General features: G+C 50.2%; 1 long non-coding RNA gene across 1 annotated transcript; it reads right to left on the bottom strand.

Annotated features, from left to right (window-relative positions):
- Positions 1 to 3,115: 3,115 nt before the first annotated feature.
- On the bottom strand, positions 3,116 to 7,058 carry LOC116665501. The gene is made up of 3 exons (XR_004322165.1): positions 5,537 to 7,058; positions 5,003 to 5,087; positions 3,116 to 4,199 (listed from the first exon to the last, which is right to left on the bottom strand). It is a non-coding gene; the product is annotated as an uncharacterized LOC116665501 (long non-coding RNA).
- Between the last annotated feature and the right edge of the window lie 822 nt (positions 7,059 to 7,880).

Here is a 7,880-nt window from a genome sequence, read left to right as displayed (position 1 = left end):
CCCAGGGGCCTCAGCATGATGGGGACATCACCTGTTGAGAGAATTTGTATGAAAGGGGGTGTTTGTGTCCAGTTTCCTTCTCTGTCTGCTGTGCAGTGAGAGTCACCCAGGTTATATGTGGCATGTTCATTTTTCACGACTGTGTAATATTCCTCCAAAGAAGCCTACCACAATGTATTTCTCCAAACCTAAGGTTGTTTCCACTTCAGATTCTGAGTGATGCTGCCAGGAATGTGCCTGTGCACATCTTTGGCACATTTGTGCACAGAGTTCTGTCGGGCATGTGCTTAGCAGGAGTGTGTCTGCTACAGGGCATTTAGGGTACTCACGCTTCACTGGACACTGAGCAGCTTGCAGTTTCCGGGACTTTCAGGCACCCCGAGTATCTTCCAACACTTGGTATTATCGGCCTCTGATTTTAGCCCTGCTGGTAGGTATAAAGCAGTATCTCCCCATGAACTTAATTTGCATCAGTTTTTCAACAGTTATTCCTTAAATGTATTTGCTCTCCTGTTCTCACTTTTACTTTCTTCTGACTCTCATCAGGTGTATGTTAGACATTCTCACTCTGCTTTTCTTGCCTTTTGCTCGTTTCTCATACTTTAACTCTGTAATTCTGTTTTCTTTCCATGTAATCTTTACAGAAGTGTCTTCTGGCCCACTGAATCTCTTTTAACTATGTCTACAATGCTATTTAAAATAACATAGAATTTTTCATTTAAAATATTTATGTTTATATGTGTGTGCATATGTGTATGTGTGTATATGTGCCTGTGTGTCTGTGTGTGTATATGTATGTGTGTGTGTGTATGTGTATGCATGTGCCTGTATGTCTGTATGTATATGTGTCTGTGTATCTGTGTACATGTGTGTGTATATATGTGTGTATGTGTATGTATGTGTCTGTATATGTGTGTGTCTGTGTATCTGTGTATGTATGTGTGTCTGTATGTATATGTATGTGTGTATCTGTGTGAGTGCATTTTAGAGGTTCTGTTTGGCTCTTTCCCAAATCTGTTAATTTTTGATTGTTTTTAGAGTCTACTTTTAATTTTACCATTTTTTCTTTAAATAGTTTACACATACTTTTTAATATTCTCCACCTGATAATTTCAATGTTTGGAGTCTTCAGGAGTCTAATTTTGCTATTTTTTCTGCAGACTCTTGCTTTTTCCCGTGTTTTGTAATCATAGGCCTCAAGCTCATAGTCCCAGGGTCTTAGTGGAAATTGAGGCCCCTTCAGGGAAATAGTGTCCAGTGGGGTAGCCACCAGCGAAATACGGACACTTGAATCAAGACTAATTAAAAGTTAATAAAATAAAATCAGTTCCTCATTTGCACAAGCTACGTTTCAAGTGCTCAGTAACCGCACGTGGTGCGTGGTGCAGCTACGATCGTCGAAGATCGTATCTGAACATCATGTACTGGGTCACAGAGATTTATACAGATTTAAGCCTCAAATGAACAGCAGTACTATCGTGACAAATTCTGAAGCAAACAGCGCAGTTTCTCCACGGAAGGGGACACACTCAGTCCTTCAAATGACTTACACTGATGCCAGGGGATTAACTCCCAATCCTCACTTTATTTGTCCAAATTCTTGTCTCCTTTCAACTGAGTGGTTAGCGAAACCACAGGATTTAAGTCTCTGGTCAAATTGTCTCCAGAGAAGCCGAGGATCCAGTTCTACCTGCTCTGTATTCCCTTCTAACCTCCGGGGATTTCCTGTGCAATATCTTTCAGCTTAACTGAGCATTTAAACCATTTTGGTTGTAATTCCTCTAATTTTCCCAAGCATTTGGTAGGATGAGCTCTCTAGTCCTCCAGAAAACCGAGTTGTCTGCGGCCCCTCCGCTCAGCACGTGCCAGGCACGGCCGTCCCCACTCCCGGGAGCGTCTCCGGCGCCGGGACGAGGGGCCCGCGTGGCCCGCGTTCCCGCCCTGCTGCTGCTGAGCACCGGGCCGGCCGCCCCGGGCCGGACTCGCACGTCCGCTTGCCCGTGAGCCGTGAGCCCCTGCGGAGCTGCTCCCGCGGCTCACTCGTCGCCGTCGCAGCACCGGGCCCAGCGCAGCGCAGCCCGGCCCAGAAGGGCGCCGCTCACGGCATTCAGCGCAGCGTCCGCTGAGGGGCGCCTGCTCGGGAGGCTCTCGCGCGAGCTCGAGGAGCTCCACCCCAGGGCCGTGGGCGGGGGGCTCACTCTCAAACCCCTCGGGCGGGCGGCTCTGCTGGGGCGCTGCCCGGAGCACCTGGGCCCTCCTCTCGCCCCTGGCCGCGCACAGGCTGGCCGCGCGGGGCCGCCGCGTACTGGGGGCGCGGGCGGGGGCGCGCGCGGCGGCCCCGCGCGGAGGGCCTGGCCTGCCCGCGCCTCCTTCTCCGTCTCAGCCGCGCCTCTCGCTCTTGCCTCTGGTTTCGTGAAGTCGCACACGCCGAAGAGGGGGCCTGCGGCCTGCTGCTCCCAGCGAACGGGCTCTCACCTAACAAAACGGAACGAGGGCACGCAGCTCCTTGTCCTTGAAGTGACGGTCCGGGAGTCCGCGCGGGACCTCAGCGCGCACCCGCCTCAGGCAAGGTGGGCCCCGCGGGGCCTGCGGGGGCAGCGGCCGCCGAGCTCGCAGCGCGCGGGTCCCCGGCCCGGAAGCCACGTCTTCTTAGCTCTGCGTCTGACGTTTCCTTTGCTCGTCACAGCGACTCTGCGAAACGTGCAGAGGCGCCCGGGGCAGCGCGGCGCGGACCCCCGGCTGGCCGCTCGGGGCGATTTCTCTGAGGAGGCGCCACTCGCCCATCTGCAGGGTCCGCTCCTGACTCCAGGGCTCCTTTCGTGGGAGGGAGTTTGTGCAGAACGTTCCCGCTCTCGTTTCCAGACACTCACACGTCGCTGCCCGAGTCGAGCTGTTCGGTGTGTGTCCAGATGCGATGACCGTGGGAAGATGAGCCCTTAGACGCAGGCGCAGGGGGCCGAGTGCCACCTGCGATCACACCTGGAATCTTCACCTGGTTATGCCACATGGTACAGGGCATGTTTATTTTAAACTTTTTGTTATCTTTCTTGGCAATTGGCCAAATGAGCAGAATTCTCTAAAGTGAGTCATTCCTTTAAATGATCAAAACCGGAATGCCTTTGGTTAAGACAATGAAAACTGTTAAAAATTTTATTTTAGTAATGACAGCAGCAAGCAGACAACTCTGAGCTAGGACAAAAGTCCGGGGTCTTCAGCGGTAAACCTGCATCTTGAGAGATGTTGCACGTGGACGCTGCTCCCCACGCAGTCCTGCAGCGCACAGGGCAGGGGCTCAGGGGCCCGGCGGACAGGCCTGGGTTTCATATTACAGGTGGCCTCCTCGCTGTCTGACGTCGAGGAAGTTCCCTCTGATGATCGGTTGTGTCATCTTTAATTTGGAGACAGTAATTCCTTTGCTGATACCGCTTTGAGGCGTAGATGAGATGAAGTGCAAAAAGTACCTGGCACATATATGTGCTAATGATAAAATAGTATCACTGAATAAGTCAGCAATCATTCAGTGATGGTTTCCGCCCCTCTGTAGTGTCTTTGACAAACAGGAGCCAAATAACATGCTTTGAGCTATGACTGTGTAGAACACAGCTTTTTTTTGCAGTAAAATCAAGTGTTAATATGGAAAACAGTGTATAATATACCACTTTTTCTAAAACAAGAAGGATACAAATACGTTTGTATCTCACTGTAATAAACTGCGGAGCTTGTGAAGTGGTGACCTCCAGGCGGAGGTAACTGTGCCAGATAGCGTGTGGTATTTTTTATCTTAAAACAGGAGCCAGACTTCCTTGAAGATGACTTATTTTATACATTTGACTTTGGAGTCATACAAATTGTGTCCATAAGCATGGAACACAAATAAATTTTAAAGTTCAATTTCTAAAAATCCTAACGCAAAGAAACAAATGAATCTTAATGTGCATATAGCTGCTGGAACAACTCCACAGAGAAAGCAAATTAAAATAACTCTAAAGCACAGAATATTGCACATTCTTTGTAAAGTACATATTAAGGATAAAAACTATAAAAAGCTAATACTTAATGTTGTCATCATATTTTTGGGCAGGCACGTCGACATTTTTGTCCTGAGACTTCCGAGCGTGGTGCTGTGGGATAACGGAAACTAGTAATCACATGGATTTCGTTCCATCATTTGCAGCATTATTTAGAGCTGAGTTTCTTGGCTGGGGATAAAGAAAGCACAGACATGAGATATAAAACGTTCAGTGCAAACCTGGAATTATGAATGTAATTGGCTGCATCAGAATGAACTCATGATGTATATTATATTTCAGAAAGAGAGCCCCTAATTTTGTCCACTAAAATGGCCTAAAAATAATGGCTAGTGGTGTTGAGCACTTCCAGTGCCCAGGCTGGAGCTCTGGGGGTATTGTTTCCTGCCAGGAGGAGTCAGGCTCCCTGAAGAAACGCTGTGTCCAGACCCGGACAAGAGACATCTGAGATGAGCTGCACCCTGGACCTGTGTGCAGCAGCGCGGAGATGGGAGGGCACCCCCGGAAGTTCCAGCCAACCCACAAATTGGTGCCCAGGGAGGGTGCTGACAAATCAAGTCATAATTCTGAAAAATGATTAAAACAAAACAAACACAAAAACACGGAGAGCTTGGCATTTGCCTCTCTCTGCTGTGCTGACTACCAGCCAGCCAGCCACAGGCCGGGGGTCTTCCTTTGTGGGAGTATCTTGACTAACGCATGAAGGAGGATTGAGAAAATGTGATTGTTTGCAAACACGAGCGAATGAACTAATCGAGACAGTATCCGTCGGTGGCTGCTTACATCACAGAATGAGACAGCTGGGCACTTTGTGCCGCCTCTGGATAAAACAACAACCCATCTCTTATAATGCAGACTTGCCCAAAGTAAAGAGAATCAAAACAGAACCTTCTCAAGCCTCTAGGTCCAACTGTTAGTCTGCAGGAAGAGACGAGGACGGGGAACCTGCTAAAGACAGCAGAGGGAGCACTCACCAGGACCCAGGCTGTGGGAACGCCCAAGGACAAGCAATCTGGTTTCTCCCACAACTGGAAAAAAACTAAAAAGCTGGTGGGGGACCTGTGGAAATAAAAGAGCGTTAAGAGATGTATCCGCTGATCACAATAAGTGAATCTTGTTCGGATCCTCATAGAATCGTCACTATTCAAACAGGGGACATGAGACAAATGACACTTTGAGCACTGATAGAATATCTGAATACACAGACTGATTGTTAAGTTGTAAGGTATGATAATGATATTTTGGTTAATTTTAAAATAGACCTTGTGTTTTAGGAATGTGCACTATACTATTTACGGACGGAATTCTGAGATGAGATTCCCAGCCAGGTAATGACGGTAGAGTCAGCTGCGGGGGCAGGGGACGCAGTAGATGGAGCATAACTACCACGCCGCTCCGTCTGCAGCCTACAGGAATTGGGGTGACGCCCGCACAGTACCCAGTTTCACCTCCTCAGTGTTGTATGGACAACTATGAATGGCGTCTGCAAAGGACAAAACACCCCTCACCTTACACGGAGGGAAAAAATCACCTCCCCTGGAAAGCAGTGAACTCAGTCTGGCACTTGTTCTGGGACTTTGATGAGGATGGCTGGACCTCACTGCCCCCGGGGGCGTGGTGCTGAGTGTGGAGACGCCGTGTGTGGGCGGGGCTGCAGGACACCAGCACCAGTCAAGCCTGGAGTGAAGCCACCGAAGCATCCAGCCCATCACCAGTTGATCAGCTGCAAAACACAACTCAACACTTGTTTTAATGGTAAATTTGTGTTTAGAATTAGCCAGCTCGACTCGGTTTGCACGATCCCAGCTTTGCGGGCAGCACCCAAGGCGTCGCCGCCAGGACCCCACTGGACACGTGCATTCTTCTCTTCAGGCCTGGTCAGGTGTTGACCTCGGCCACACCAAGGCCAGCTTGCTGGCTCTGACCTCTGCAGTCAAGGGTGACTTTGATGCTGGCACAGTGGTCAAGCTCGTCTCCCCTGGGGGAGCTTTTCCAAAGACACCCGTGCTGCCTTCAGAGCCGCAGTGTCCTGGGCCACTGGAAGGTGGGTGACGTGGATCTTTTCTCTGTGGCCGTGACAGCTTTTGTCACTGCTTTCTTGGCTTTCAAGCCTTTGCTTTGGCTTTGGCTCTGGAAGTGAGCCAAAAGGGGTGCAGGGGCCAAGAGAAGTAAAGACAATGAGGATGCAGGAGTCAGAAACCCTGGACTTCCGGCCTCAAGACTGGGCCTGAGGGCCCCACACCACAGGTGCGCCAGTGGTTGGTGCGAAGAACTCAGCACTCCTGAAGGAAGAAACAATGACCCAGACTTTTACCAAGCAGCCTTCACCATGTTCTTAATCTAATCAAGATGGATGAATTGCTAAATAAAATTCACCAGTTAGGCCTGGAAACAGGAGAATGTGGTCCATAAAGATGATAGAAGAACAATAACAGAGAGATTCCCTGAGTGGCACAGATGTTTGATTGACAGAAAGGAACTTTAAAACAGCTGTTATAAACGTGCTCACAGATTTAAAGCAAAAGGTGTATGTATTGAGCAAACAGAAGGGAGCTGAGTGGAGAAAGGGAAACACTGAAAAAGAGCCAAATGGAAACTTTGGAGCTAAATAAATACAATGCATGAAATTTAAAAAAATCAGTAGAGAACTTAAGAGAAGATGGAACCTGTCAGATGAAAGGTCAGTAAACTCAACGGCAAGTCAGCTCAGAATCGACACGGCGTGGCAGCTACAGCGCTGGTGGAAAGGCCTCTGCTCCCCGGGCAACGGAGCCTGGATCCGGAGCAGAGGCGCTGGTGACAGAGGCGCCACCCTGGGCCCGCGCCGAGCCCGCCGCCACCTCACCCCGAGGCGTGCGCATGGGGCGGACCCAGCCCCGCTCAGCACGGAGTTAGCGAATGAAAGTTTGATTTGAAAAACTGTTCACGACAGGTGAGAAGGAACTTGTGGTTTAGAATTTACCCAGGTGGTCACCCTGCCGAAACAAAACCAACAGCCGTCCCCAGGAGATTAAAATATACACGAGAGACCACGCTGAACACAGCCACGGGGACCAGCATGCAGTCGCAATCTGCTTACCAAACAGAGAGCGAGAGACCGTGACCCAGGCTCAAGAGAGAAGAAACTGAAAGAAGCCAGTCCTGAGATGACTCCGACGTCAGAATCAGGGAAGATGGCAAGCTGGCCTGTGACCGTGCTCTGTGAAGGAAAAGAAGAAAAACACTTGAAATGAATGGAGCTGTAGGCATTATCAGCAGATACGTAGAAAGCACTTTTAAAACACACGTATCTAGTAGAAATTTTAGAACTGAAAATGCAATGTGAAAAAAAATTCGCTGAATGATGTCAACAGCAGAAGGAGATCACCGAGGACAGGGTGAGCTCGAATGGAGGAACCTGAGACTGACTGGCCTGCAGATGGGGGGCAGAAGGGCTCACGCAGCGGGCAGAGCCGGGCCCTGCGGCCAGTGTGGGCTGGTCTCGCACGGGGCGACCAGAATCCCGGGAGGAGAGGACAGGGAGATGGGGAGGTGAGCTCGCCCCCCGGGCTGCCCTCGCACAACACCGCAGAGCGGGCGCCGTCAACAAACTTCTGGAGCCTGGAAGGCAGACCTGTGGTGCTGCAGGTCTGGCTCCGGACGAGGACCTGAGTCCTGGATTGCAGGTGGGTGGGTGCCCCTGTGACATGGCCTCCTGTGGCCTTTCCTCTGTGTGTGCGGGAGGGAGAGTGAGCTCTGGTGTCTCTCTCTACTTAGGGGGACACCAGTCCTATAGGACTAAGGTCCCACCCTCATGACTTTTCATACCCCGTATGCCTTCTACTCCAGTATATGTGTGAGTTACATTCAGTA

This window comes from Camelus ferus, chromosome 8 (genome assembly GCF_009834535.1).
Source record: "Camelus ferus isolate YT-003-E chromosome 8, BCGSAC_Cfer_1.0, whole genome shotgun sequence".
Classification (NCBI taxonomy): Eukaryota; Metazoa; Chordata; class Mammalia; order Artiodactyla; family Camelidae; genus Camelus; species Camelus ferus.
This window is presented reverse-complemented; position numbering and strand designations above follow the sequence as displayed.